We start from the raw sequence: 13,586 nt of genomic DNA, 5'->3' as shown, positions 1-13,586 counted from the left end.
GCAGTGTTCGGACTTTGTTGTTTTCTGCTTTGGGAAGTGACCAGTATAGCTCTCTGAAAGCAGCTGGGACCTTATAGTCTTGAGAAGGGAAAGCATGGGGGATATTATCAGCATGGCTCCTGTTGGGGTGGAATAAAAATGATGGAACCAGACACTTCTGAGTGGTATCCACTCATAGGATGGGAGTCACTGGGCAAATGTTGAAATACTGGCAATTCTGTTTAAACATAAGAAAGAGCTTTTTATTGTGAAAGATTTCCCAGAGAGGCTATGGAGCCTTCATTGCTGGAGATATTTAAAATCTGGACATGACCATGGGCAGCTGGCTCTAACTCATCCTACTTGGAGGAGGACTTTGGACTGGATGACTTCCAGAGGTCACTTCCAAACCACAGCTATTTTGTGGTTCTGTGATTTAAGAATCTAATCCATATTGAAAGGCAATGAAGATAACTGTCATAGACTTTGAAATGGCTTTTGAAAGTGAGACTCAGGCTCCTCCATCACTTACAGTGCTGAGTGGAGGAAAAATGTAATCCCTTGAAAAAATTGTCCAAGTTTTGAACACCTTTCTCAAGCTTGCACATAAATGTTTAGGTCTAGTGCTCAATAGGAAGCACTTCAGAACTTTTTAGCATATTTTTAAATCCTTGCAGTGCTTCCATCCATACAAGTAATTATGTAATTCTTAAAAATAGCTTTAATTTGTTTTAAACTTTTGAATTTTGAAATAGCAAAGATGAAGTCACAAGGTAACAGTTCCTTTTACTTCCATGGTCATTAAATACCAAACTGATGAAGAGTTCATTGCTTCAAAGGTTAGTTTCCTAAAAATGAAAAGGAACCAAGTAATGTTTGCTGTGCCAAGGCTCATTTCTTCTGCCTACGAGGGACAATAAGCATGCCATTTGAAAGGTCATTGGTTCTTTTGTATGCTAATAAACAATTAGTGCGGCTGGGGGGGGGGCAGGAGGACATGTGGCATCAACTTCTTTAAAATGTATTTCTGAGCAAATTAACAATTCGTGACAAGTTAAGAATACTGAAGCTAATATCTCCTGGATGATTTCTCAGCCATCATTTCTTTCTGTGTGAAAATAGTGCTGTTTAATCAGCTCTGGCTAACAAATATTTTTCTCCTCGACGAGCACATTCTGCGACTTCAGTTCACCCCTGAGATTATTATTTTTTTTTATTGTAACATTTTATAGGTGATAAGGAAAAAGAAGATTTAGAAAAAGAAAATAACTGACTTTTCCTCCCAGGCAGTTATGATGGTGTTTGCATATGAGATACATGTGCATAGAATCTAAATTTGATGCTATTCCAGCCATTTCATTGCAGAGGTAGCAGTGAAATTTCACGCATTCTGATGATTACCATCCCTGCCTCTATCCCCTCTTCTTTCCTTGCCTCTTTATTCCCCACACTCTGGTCAGCTGTCAGCAAAGGGCAATAACTGTGATTGTGGATGGAAGTACCTAACTTGCTGAATGCCAAATACTGCAGATTAAATAGTACACACAAAAGACCTGCTCTTCCTCTTTCTGAATTGCTCAGAAACATCTGCAGGCTAGTAATCAATTTTTTATTATTATTATTTTTTTTTAACAAATCATTGGAAAACATGGTTTAGACTTCCTGGAATGACTTTCACCTGTCCTCTTTTTTGACTTTGCTTTCATATGAGCTTTCCTTGCCTTTTTTTTTTGGATGCCGAGGGCTGTTCTCTTGCAAAGTTTCCAGAATGCAGTAACACTGAGGTTGTTTTTTCATACAGCATCAAAGCTGCTGCTGTATGAACATGTGTGGTGAAGTTGGGTGGTTGGGAACATGGAGGGGTAAAAGCAGGTAGGGTCCAAGCATGCTTTCTGTCTGCAGTCCTGTTTCTTGATAGGTGTATACTGGTGGTGGAGGGAGACTGGAAACTCATGTTGATCTGTAGTAGTTGACTTTGTCCTTGTGTCCCCAGTGTGCTGCAGAGTCCATTCTTTTCAGTTTGCAAGTCTCAAGAGCATAATCCAGCACAGCCTTTCTGTCAGCCTTAGGAAACATGCAGCTCTGAACATGGGGGAGAACGGTACGTATGCCACACATACTGGATATGTAATCAGGTTTGTATATTCTAATGCCAAACGGAGGAGCAAGCTGTGCATGTATCAGAGCTGGACAGAATGGAACAAATTCTGCTGCAATTGAGAAATCTCAGACAAATGAAACATTAGCGAACTCACGTGGTGAAGTGGTAGAGCAGAAAACTTGTAAATATTCAGATGAACGTGTTCAGGATGCATGTTGTATTGTAGCAGAAATAGGAAGTCAGGATCAAGTGCTCAGCAGTAGCTTTGTTGGGAGTGCAGCAGTTAACTGAGGTCAAGGAGATGACTATTGCCAGTCAAACACGTTATCTCGTGCAATTACTACCACTACATATAATACTTGAGATGAACATTGGAAATAATGGTCATTATCTTTTGAATAGTCTCATATGTCCCTCCTTGTAGGGCTCCTTTAGTTTACAGAAATCTTCAGGTACATGAGTTATGAAATAACCTGCACTTTTTTTTAATTTTTTTTCGTGACAAGTCTATTCATAGTACCAAAACTGCAGCTAAAATGTCTTCATCTGCTTCTGTTACATTGAAGCCTTCAGTTTGCAAGTTTATGTCAGTAATGTTGGGTATAACTTCTCTTGTTTTTCTTTATTTTTAATTACCTTTTTTATAGTTTTCAGCACACAAAGCAATCAGGCTATACAAACACATGTTAATGAGCAGAGATATGTTTCTCCATAAACAATAAACAATGGCACATTTCTTAGGCAAAGTTTGCAACACTCACACTTGCATACGATGTGAAAGTGTTACGTTGCACTTTGGACATGATTGATGGTTTATGAGCCACCAAGAGTTAGCGGACTGGGAGAAAAGTGGAAGAGTCTCTTATTAAATAGTGTTGTGTAGATTAATTAAGTTGGTAGACATGATAGGCAGGTAGCACAAGGACATTATTCCGAGTACTGCAATAACTTTCCTAAACCCTCGTGACAAAATCTGAATTAAAGATTCATTCATAAATAGGCTGTAAAGGATTAATATTAGGTTGGACTTTATGTTCTTGATGGTCCTTTCCAACCTGAGCAATTCTGTGAATATAAAGGTGAACAGGCCATTGATTTTCCTTTATATGAACTTATTTGAGGCTTGCTGAAAGTTTTCACACAAAGATATGGCGTTTTCATACCTGTAAAGCTGGGGGGTATGGGGGGGCTGAGGTAAACGTACAGATGACCACTTTCCATCCCCTGACCAGCAAGTTGATTCAGGGACTGAACTGCAAATCTTTGTTCAGCTTGACTCAGACGGCTTGGCTTCTATGCTCAATCTAGTTAATACATGCTTATTAGCTATCTTAATACATTTTTATTTATAGGTTTGAAGACTAGAAGAGACCATTCAATCATTTTGTCTGACCTCTTTACAAAAGTAGGTCATAGAATTGCTGTATTAATGTCAATTGATTGCTGTAACTGAGGGATCGAATCAGTGAAGACAGTGCTTAGAGCAGTGGGTTATACTCACATCTAATAACTTTTCTAGATGGACTGCTACTGATGCTGCCACTGTGCTAACATAATCTGTTTATCATTGATAAGCTCATCCTAAAACCTCTTTCTTATGAATAATCATTCTTAAAATGAATTTGGACATGGTCAGAGGTGGCCTTTAATTTTGAACAGTGTATATGCATCCTAGATAGTCTAGGCTTTATTTCTTTTGTTACCCCCAAATCCAACTGAAATCAGCAAATCCACCTTTATAGTCTACTAAAGACTGGCAAGAGATACTTAGTGCTATAAAACCACTGCAAAGTGAACTGAAAATCTAGAAATAGAGCTGGAAAATCGAGGGAATTTTCACCCTGAGATTATGAATTTTAATTTCTCCCTCAAATAAAGATGGCCAAGGAACATTTTTGACTAATTTTCTGTGTTTTAGATCTGGAAACATTTGTTGGATGAAACTTTTGAATTAACTAAAACCAAATTGATTAATTCTTTCTTGGTAGGTTAAAAGCTTTTCCCTTGGCTACAGTCAGCGCATGAAAGTGTATCTACACTGCTCTCTTATATTTTCCTAGCATTTTTAATACCAGTGAAGTCAAGAGAGCATGTGAATGTGGTGCTGGATAGTGTGTCTCAGCTCAGACGTCCAAGGGAGTGAGCACTTTCAGTATTGAGAAGTCAGTTCCAACTCAGTGCTTGCTTTAATTCTGCATTTCTTTGCTGAGAAGGACAAGAGTGTCCTAAATTGGTGAGATATTTTGACAATTTTCTGTATATATCAGTATGTCAGCTGGGGAATTGCCCAGGACTGTGGCATCTGATGTAGGATATACAAGAGCTCTTCCTGATATCCTTTCTGACCCACATTTGAACTGATGAGCTAGGCTGTGAAGTGCTCTGTAGTAATGACCAACATCCACGTTATCCAGAAATTAAAACTGAAAGACAGCTACACTGGGTGCTTACTCAGAAGTCTTTTTCAAGTGGGGTTTTGCCTCCTAATCACGTGTCTGTACAATGTAGTTGGAAACCAAATGCTGTGGAAAATTTACAGTACCCCCCTGAGCTCCATTGAGCAGAGAGCACTTCTCAATTCCAGACTGAGCTGCAAAGCTGAAACTGGGCAAAGAATTCATTATTTAATGATAATAATTTACACTTGCACGGGGGCTTTCATCCAAGAAAATATCATGTTAGAATTTTCCCTTCATGGTCTCTTGAAGACAGGGTAATTTCACCTTGATAAGTATTGATATTATATTTACCTTTGCTGTTTTGGAAGGAAAAAAAAATGAGGATGATTGTGGTTTGTACAGCTTAGTGATTACTTTAACAATATTTTGCATTTATGTCATATTTTTCATCTTAAAATCTGAATGTGGTTTTGAAACACTAGTTTGAATACCTGTCAGTACCCCTACTATGTACTCCACTGCTGCATACATGAGGAAACTGAGGTAGTAATCTCCTGGGTGCACTGTTTCTTTCCTTGAACTAAATGGAAGCAATAACGTGGTGTACATCTCTGGAAGCAGGTTCCCATTACCACGATCAAAGCCACTGGTCCAACTTGGTGGTGTCCTCAGATACCCCCCTCTGCTTAACTGGTTTGCTGAAGGCAGGTGGTAGTTCAAATGTTTTGTTGAAGTGGGGGCAAGACTGTGGCAAAACTGGTGTGCAGCTCTTAGGGCTGGATCCAACACACATGAAAATTAGCAGAGATTTTTTTTTCCCCCTGCAATTTCAGTCAAATTCTTAATGTCTTATGCAATGTGCAGTATCTTGCTTTTCTTCCCATATGTGGTAAATAGAGCTGATGTTGCTTCATGTGATGTGTAATATATTCCGCATACAAAGCCCTGTTTTCTTTCAGCTATTGTCTTTTTTGGGGGCTCTGCATAAATATACAAAAGCCTATTTCTAATTTTATCCTTTTTTTTTTTTTTTTTCCTCCTGCAATTCTCTATGCACTATTTACTTTTTTAAGAAACAAAATTGCATTTTTTCTTCCCCAAAAGCTGTAGGGAACCTTTCGTTTAAGCATGTGCAAGCAGCATAAGGCAGACCAATAACACAAAGTCAAAGCCATTTCATAGAAAGTGTTTCATAAATGCTAATTGAGCTAAATGAGCTTAGAAAGCGTTTTACAGAGAAAATATCCAAAATACAGGATGGATTCTAAGATACATTTCTTTCATAATATATTACTGCAGTGTTATGCTGCTGGATTTATATATCAATTTTAACTACTAGTCTTGATTATGTCATAAAGATTTCATAGATTATTCTTGTTTTTTCTTTTTTTTCTTTTTTTTCTCTCTGCCAGTAATCCACTTTATTAATATTAACTGGTGGTGGAGAGTGACAAATTTTCATCAAGCTTAAACTTCTAATGAATTCCAATTAATGGACAGAGACATTATTATGTCTCAGTCATTCTCATAAGTATTTTACTACTTTAAAAAGACACTTTGGCTCTGCAAAAATTAGAAAACACACCACAGTCATTGCTAAAGATAAAACTGTGAGAATGATCATTTCATCAGTTGGCTAAGGAAGAAATAATATTTTTGTTATTTATTTGACTTTGTATCGTATAAATGCACTTTAAACTCCAAAACATTAATTTGGGGCTACCTGTAGGAATTAATGCAGCAGAGTAACATTTAATGGGTTGGGTTAATAATTTATTACTGCTACATCCATCAAAACAGGGAGCAGTTTTTGTTCATGTATTCACACGTGTAACAGAGGTCATAGAGCTTCAAGAGAATAGTTCGTTATTAAAGAACATGGCTAGCATTCAGCAGTGTGATGCTGCTCAGCCAGCAAACCAGCATCTAGTAGATGACCGTGAATTGTCCCTCATGCAATGGGATTCCCTACCATGACCAGAACTACAAATATTCCACATTTTCCAAAGTTTTTCCAAAGCAGGTATAACTCAGGAAATCCCCCTTTTCTACCTTTGGTCCTCCTTGGGAGAACCATTTTTCCATCTGAATATATCAACCGCTGTCTCAGGAAGATGGCTGATTGCCACCTCCCACTTTCGCTGCCAAGTGAATTGGGAGGAGAGCCCTAACAGTTCAAGGATTGTGTTGTATGTCTTTGTCAGCAAGCAGCATCTGTCAGAGAAGGCAGTCTGTTGAATTCCATCAAGTATCCCTAGTAACCTTAATCTAGAGACCGAGGTTCAAGAGGGACTTAAAATAAATATGTGGACATAACGTTAGCCAAAGCTCTTCTTTGCTTGTAAGATAAGTTTATTTCTCCCTATCCCCACTTTCCTTGCTTTCTTTCCACCAGTGCCCTTATTAATGAACTGTGAAAGCTGACATTTCCAATAAGGAACAATTAAATCTGAAACTAAATTAAATGAAGTCATTCATTTACAAAATAATAGCTAACTAGCATGAGGATGGTGAAAAATGATTGCAAGTCATGAGGAAGAAAAAAGGAGTAAATTAAGTCTGACTACATTAATGTTCTTTAAATACTTCTGCTGCTCAGAAAATTAAATGGAAAACATCTTATTAGCTATCTTACATGTAAGGTAATAATGTGTGTATTCAGCATGACAAGTGCTACAGGATAGAAGTTCTTCACAGAAGTCACTGTAAGTAAGGTACTTGAATTCTTAACTTTTGGCACTCTTATTTATTGCAAAGGTGCAGGAGCAGGTCTGAAGCAAGGAGCTTGCTTTTTAACTGCTCTTGCATTGAGCTTTATCACACTGGTGAAAAGCAGCACTGATGGCCAGTATATTTCAGTAAGGCCCACTGACTTTTCAATTTGGGTAATGGGGTAATAGGCATAATCTTTGGAAGTTTGGATTGAATGTAGCAGCACGGCTGCATTTCTCAGTCCCTGCCTAAGGAGTTTGCTGGATCCACCTCCATTTCCATAGTGTGAAAAATGCTTGCAGAGTAGGGACAGTATCAAAAACTCATCCTAAGAGGCCAATTCAAGAAATATGTCCACAATACTCCAATCACTTGGCATTTTCAGCTTCTGCATCGGGATAGGATTTGCTTGAAATGTCAGTAGTTCAAGGCTTTAGTGCATCTGCATCATTTTCAGAGTTCTGATGGTCTTATAGGTGTAGAATTTTGTTCTTGTACGAGTCACTTCAGACAAGGAGATAAATTCTTAAGAGCTGGTATTCCAGAGCTGACACCATGTTATTCCATGTAAAGTCCATCCAGTCCCACCTGTTACTCTTGTAGGTGAATTTTTCAGGCTGTCCATCCAGCATATACCCAGTGTGCTGATTGCTTCCAAACCAAACCCAACCCAGGGATGCAGATATTTGTAGGAGCATAATGGGAAGGAACACACACAGCCTGATTGTAAGGGAATGCTGATTTACCTTCAACCAGTTCGAGCTTAAGGTTTGCCACACTACTTCATGCATTTGTATTTAAAAATACTTTCTAAATTAATCTGTGAATCTCTGACAAGAAGATGTTAAGTTAATTTTGCAATCAGTTATTCTTCTGGGGATTTGTAGTATTCATGGCTTTGCCGTAAGAATTGGAATTCTGCTTGAATTAATGTAAAAAAAGCCCTAACCTTTGTCCATGCAAGCTCCAAAACTCACATAGATGGTTATGGTTGATTTTGGTTGGCCGAGTCTGAGGAATATTTAAACAGGAGATTTGGACCCAGGTTTAAAAAAATATTGATTTACTCATTTATACTTGAAGCTCTTTCGTTTTGTAAAACAAACAACCTGAATAAACATGTCAGAGAAGATTAAAACCTCATTAAAAAGTGTAAACAGAGTGCAAAGGAAAAAAAAAAAAAAGGAAAGGAAAGGAAGAAAGCTTGGCTGAATTGAATAATGGTAATAATAAAATCACGAAACAATATCGCTAGTTAAAAGTCCTGTTAAAGCGAATGTACCGTTGAGATGGGAAGCAGAGCTGCTGTTATCTAACACTCAGGCTGGAGATTTCTTTTCAATAATTTGATAACATTTTAATGAATAAATTAATAACATTATCCAGGAAATGGAGTCCATAGATAAAGTCAATTCCTCGCCAGTTCCCAAATCTAATCAGAGGAGTTCTGTTCGGGAATGGTCAGCAATGATGCATGTGTTCAGCAATATTTTTCCCTTCCCACCTAGAAGGAGACACAACTGCTGAGGCTACCACTATGGCACTGCATGCATAAGAGGTTTACTCTACAATATTAATGCAAATTACAGCTTTAAGGCTGGCAATTACGCATTTTTATTTTACTGAGGTGAGCAGGATTGTTGCATATTTACCTTAAAAATGCTCAAGGAAACACTCTGTCTTCTTTTTAAGTGACATGCTTTTAAAGACAAATTCACAGAGAAGGAGAAATATTACTCTTAGTAGAAGAAGCACATAGATTTCAAGAAAAAATGATGGAGTTGTGTTAATGTATTGCAGATGCATGAGGTCTATTTTCAAGATTTTTAAGATTTAAATAGGTAAGAGGTGTGTGTATAGAAAAGAGGGGAAAAGAAGTAGAGGAAAGAAGTCCGTGAAGGACAGAGCAAAAGCAGTGGAGAGAAGCAGCATTTTCATAGCAAATGTCAGGATCAGGAGAAATATATTTTTGAATTTAAGGTAAAATTTAATACAAAAGGAGCACTGGAATCTTAAAGCAAGTAGCTTGTGATGACACCTTTGTTTTCACTTTCACAGAAGGCTGCAACAGTAAATACTGTAATTGTCTGTCTGGCCTTTCTGTTGAGATCAAGTATAGGAATTTTTAATAACCTTTATTCAGTGCTCTGGAGATACCTGAGTTAGTGGTGGATGAACTTGTATGTCTTCAAAGCAAAGTTCTGTGTAAGCAAGCGTACAAGCTTGAGTGCCAGAAAGAGTATAGCTGTTAATAATTCCCTTGAGCTAATTAGCCCTGATTCTTACTTGTATCTTATGGAGCACTGTGTGATGTAGACAATCTCTTGGTGCCACAACATCATTTACAGTAGTGCCCCTAGCATCATTTCAACAGCCCACCTGACATCTGGAGAAAAATCCTCTGTATCTCTTCATAACAACAGGATGTAATCCTCATCCTCTCCAAAATACTTGACAGATTGCTGCTCTTTGTTCAGTATTGTCCATGTGCTGTCAGATTACTTTCTGTTTTTCCCTCTCCTAATAGGGAGACACCGTGTCTATAAAGACTTTACAAACAGAGCCTAGGTAGTCCACCAGCAGTGTTAGTGACACAACTGTACAGAAAAGCTAATCTTGACCTGGAATGGCTGCAGCATGGAACCTATATGGGTGCAGGAACATCATTGTGGATGAAGTCCCAGTGACTACAGTCCCTGAGCTGACATTTTATGTACTTTATGCTTCATCGGTGTTTTTCCTTGTGCAATTCTCTGTTTCCCAAGGTGAAGTGCTAGATACAGAACATTGCTTCAGCCAATGTTGAAATTGATTTAAAATTTCTGCCTGTTTCGAGGAAGTTATTTGAGTTTGCATTTAATTCCAGTGCTTGAGAAAGACACACACAGCCTGTTTAAAGCCAGAACACCTCACAAGGGTATGGGGACCTGTCATTTACATTTCATTCAAAGCCCAGGGAGGTTTTCTGCAGAATTTGCCCAGGATTATGAAGACAAATGAAACCATGCTTATGTGTTCCTCTTCCCAAACTGCATCTACTTGATCACGCATCCCAGACATCTTACAAATATTGCCCACAGTTCTCCTGTCAAAGCAGCCCACCTCAAAGAGCAGTCATATAACGCCATGTATTTAGGAATGTATTATTCCAGAACATACAGAATTGTAGAATGTCATGGATTTGGACCTCAGAGCTCACCCAATTCCAGTTCCCCTGCCTTGGGCTGCTCACCCCAGGCTTCCCAGGGTCCCATCCATGGCCTTGGGTATGTCCAGGGATGGAGCACCCACAGCTCTGGGCAGCAGTGCCAGCACCTCACCACCCTCTGAGAAAAGAGTTTCTTCCTGATGTCTAACTTGATTTTCCCCTCTTCTTCTCCCCTCTTGTCCTATCACTCACTATCAGACCATGTAAAAAGTTAGTCCTCCTTCTGCATATAAGCTTGGTTTGCTTTTTGCTTCTTCTATTATGTTCAGTGTGGAAGGATACCGAAAGTCTCTCTCTTTTCAAGCCAGAACTGTACTTTCCTGATCATATATACTGATCATATATTGAGTACAATTCAGTACAGACAAGTAACCTACCTCAGGCTGATACACGTGTTTATAAATGTACAATATTTTCCAGTTCTTGTTAAGTATGTTAAGGTAAATGCTGCTGTTACACTTGTGCTCTGTAGACACCAGAAGTTCTCTAGGGAGAGCGAGAGAAAAAGATGCATAATTTGTTCTTCAGCCCTTTTTTTTTTTTTTTTTTTAATGTATGCTGTTTTCACTAATGACAGCAATAGATTCACCTTGATCTGCTTAACAGTGTTCTTTTCCTGTTCATAAGTCAGTATACTTAAGTTTATTTCAGGAGGTACAGAACGCAAGCTGCTCAGATTGGATTAGCAAGATGTCTCGCATACAATCCTGCCAATGAATCAGTGTTTGAATGATTTTCAGTCTCTTGTAGCTCACATCTGATTAAAATGATGACCCTGTGCTTAATGCATTTAAGCAGAAGCCCAAAGTCCTGCCTGCACTGGGAAAGGCATTGCAGAATGGAAAGTTCACATTTTTCCCTCTGGGGCTGACTGGGTAAGTGGAACCGTTTGTGATGTGGAGTGGCTCATTTTCATCCAGCCCCTCTGCAGCAAAACAACAGCAGCTCTTGTCAGTCCTACTGCAGTTTGTGCCCCGCTGGGATTTTTGTTGTCTTTCTGTTAAATGTTAGTGTAACTGGAAATCTTGGTCAGAATTACCAGTTTCTTATGACTCTTACCAGGTGCTTTTTATGTTAAAGACTATAGTTGTGTGGTTGTGATAAAATTTATTTTCATTTTACTGTATGTCTTTAGTCCTGGCAGCTGCCAAGGTAGGCTCAAAATCTTACTTGCTTACTGGAACAGAAGGACAAAAGGCAAAGCAATAACATGTTAGTAATGGAACTAGCATGAAGCTGAAGTTCAGGATATAGCGTTGATGGGTAAATGAGTGGCATAGGAAGTACTGTAGCACAAACTGATTTAGAAGGTATCATTCCTTGTCTTGCATTCACTCTACATAAAGTAGCATAACACTGAATGGGAAGAATCATCCCCTATATTGAAAACATAATACTGTAAAATAGGCAAAAAATGGGGCAAAAAACATTCTGGGTTTTCCTAAAGAATCAGAAGGACTGTTAAGGAAAGGATTGGACTGGTTAGACATCATAGAATCCTGAAATTTTTAGGATTGGAAGAGATGCCTACAAGTCCAACCTCACCCCATCCTCACCATACCCACTAAACTGTATTCCTCAGTGCCACATGTGCCCTTTTCTTGAAAACCTCCAGGGACGGTGACCCCACCATTTCCCTGGGCAGCCTGTATCCATACCTCAGATGTTGAACGTGTGTTCAAGTTACTCAAGTTATGGAATGTTCCAGTTTATAGTGAACTTATTCAGTGGTAATAAAAACCCTACTAGTAATTAATTACTGATACGATATTTTTTCTCAGCTCATGTTTGCAATCTAGAGAGGAAAGATGGTTTTAAGCAAGAAAGGAAGCGTAACAGAAATGTTAAGTCATGGCTTGAAGCAGTGATTGAGCACCTGGTGGGAAGGCAGAGCCAACCAAGGGGAGCTCAGGTGCATGCAATGAACCTGACTGACCAGAAGGGCTGGAGCCAGGATGCATCCCTTCCCAGACCTCATTTAAGGATTGGCAGTGGAAGCAGTTGTATCTTATTGGAGATCCTTGTATACCTGATGTTTTCTGAAGGTAAGCAACTTCTTTCCTTACATTCCTTTTCACAAATGTTGGTTAAATAGGCTTTCAGACTTCCTAGTCTGGGCTGATGCAAATGCTGAGTAGTCCAAGCTGAGTTTTACTTTTTTTTTTTTTTTTATTTAAACTAAACGAAGCTTTGTTTCGTCATTGTGAGGCTGGAAATCATGGTTGGAATTGAGATTGTGCTGAGTGGACCATACAATGACTGCAAATGTTTCTGTTTGAGTTTTTCCTTAGGATTAAAAGGAATACAAAGTGCAGAACAGTGCATTTAACTATTTTACAGACTTCTGTTATATGTGGAACAAAAAGTGATATCTTCCCAAAAGTTTTTATTCTGTTCTTTTTAGTATTACTTTACAGTTTCTTTTGTTAATCAAATGTGGATGATTACTGCTAGAAAGAGCAGTGCTTCAGTAGTCTGTTTAAGTTTTGAACAGTATTTACCTACTGTTGAATCTGCGTTCTGTCTAGTAGTCTTGATAGAGAATCCTTATGGGCTGAAAATTGGATCTGTGGGTACATCAAAAATAGCTTTTTGGAGTTCACATAGTGTGTTTTGTACAAGTTACATATAGTCAGTGAAAGCCTAATTACTGGCTTAGAAAAGATGTTGATAGTAATGTAGCACCTGAATGAAATTATTTAACATGTTTGCCTTGCTACTTAAGTTATTTATTTTCTAATCAGCTGCCCTGGAACCTCCTTTTCTCATAGATGCATGTGCTTACCTGAGGTTTCCAGGTATTAGTATTAGCAGCATTAATGTTGTTGTTAATTAAGCTTGACAGCTTGTGAACTAGAGAGTGGAAGGTATGGAATAGAGAGATGGAAAAATACTGAAAAAATGAATTCGAGTGAGTGTTGTTGGCTACTTCAGTCCATTTGTGAACTTATATTCATGTCAACTTCTCATTTGTTTTGTATCGTCTTAGGCAGAGAAAATGCAATTACATAATCCATACTTAAGAGTCTGATTTCTTTTTGAAAGAGAGAAGTAATGGAAGGACTCAGAAAATGACAGAAGAAGTCATTTGGTATGAAATGCCAAACAACTCATGTCTTGAGATAGGTTTCGATGAGAGTCCATACAGCATTGTTGGGATTACTATGGGTAGACTTGGTGATGTGGA

At 38.4% G+C, this 13,586-nt stretch overlaps 1 protein-coding gene across 4 annotated transcripts in view; it reads left to right on the top strand.

Annotated features, from left to right (window-relative positions):
• Positions 1 to 4,796: 4,796 nt before the first annotated feature.
• The window catches only part of LRRTM4 (leucine rich repeat transmembrane neuronal 4), a 316,311-nt gene continuing 307,521 nt past the window's right edge, over positions 4,797 to 13,586 (top strand). For 2 of the 4 annotated variants that reach the window (XM_085242831.1, XM_085242829.1), the window contains exon 1: positions 4,802 to 12,444. The gene's annotated coding sequence lies outside the window, so the exon portion shown is untranslated. Of the gene's footprint in view, positions 12,445 to 13,586 lie in introns of all 4 variants that reach the window. The other 2 variants (XM_085242830.1, XM_085242834.1) reach the window with 2 other exon arrangements.

This window comes from Meleagris gallopavo, chromosome 24 (genome assembly GCF_905368555.1).
Source record: "Meleagris gallopavo chromosome 24, MGAL_WU_HG_1.1, whole genome shotgun sequence".
Taxonomy (NCBI): Eukaryota; Metazoa; Chordata; class Aves; order Galliformes; family Phasianidae; genus Meleagris; species Meleagris gallopavo.
Note: the sequence above shows the minus strand (reverse complement) of the source record. Positions and strands in the feature narration are given on the sequence as shown.